Source organism: Carlito syrichta, unplaced genomic scaffold (genome assembly GCF_000164805.1).
Source record: "Carlito syrichta isolate Samal-C Ts95f unplaced genomic scaffold, Tarsius_syrichta-2.0.1 Scaffold171141, whole genome shotgun sequence".
Lineage (NCBI taxonomy): Eukaryota > Metazoa > Chordata > Mammalia > Primates > Tarsiidae > Carlito > Carlito syrichta.
The window spans coordinates 5,663-6,223 of record NW_007115237.1 but is presented as its reverse complement, the minus strand read 5'-3'; positions in this window follow the sequence as shown (position 1 = coordinate 6,223).

The window sequence follows — 561 nt, the reverse complement described above, 5'->3', positions numbered from 1 at the left end:
TTGCAATGTTATATGCACATATTCTGTGTGCATGTGTGTGCTGGGTCATAATGTAAAAATGCATTTCATATGGCAGGTCATGGTCAAAATAAGTGTGGAAGCCCCTGCCCTGTGCTGTACTGCTCTACTGTACCTCTGTGTTTTTCTTAATTGTGAAAGAGATGAAACTAGAGAGGCAGAAAGAAAAAGAAAAAAAACACAAACAAAAAACATGTCTTACTTGCATTGCAAAAAGAAGTGGATCTTGTTCCAAGGCTGAAGGGCTTCATGACCATGAAGATTGTGAGTCCCACACTCCAAGTTGCATGTTGGAATGAATACTCCAGTTGCAGGGTGGCTGCAGGGAGACCGATTTGGTGTCTATTATGAAAAATGTACTTGGAATATTGAAAAGAATCTAAGCATATACACTGATGGTAAAAACGGGCAGAGGTAGTTGAACTCAAGTGTGATGTAGGTGTGAGAATTGACTGACCTTACTGCATGTGTGAGCAAATGATATGAAATGCTTTCACTCAGTAGATATTTATACAACAGTTATTGTCAGGAACTACTTTAGGC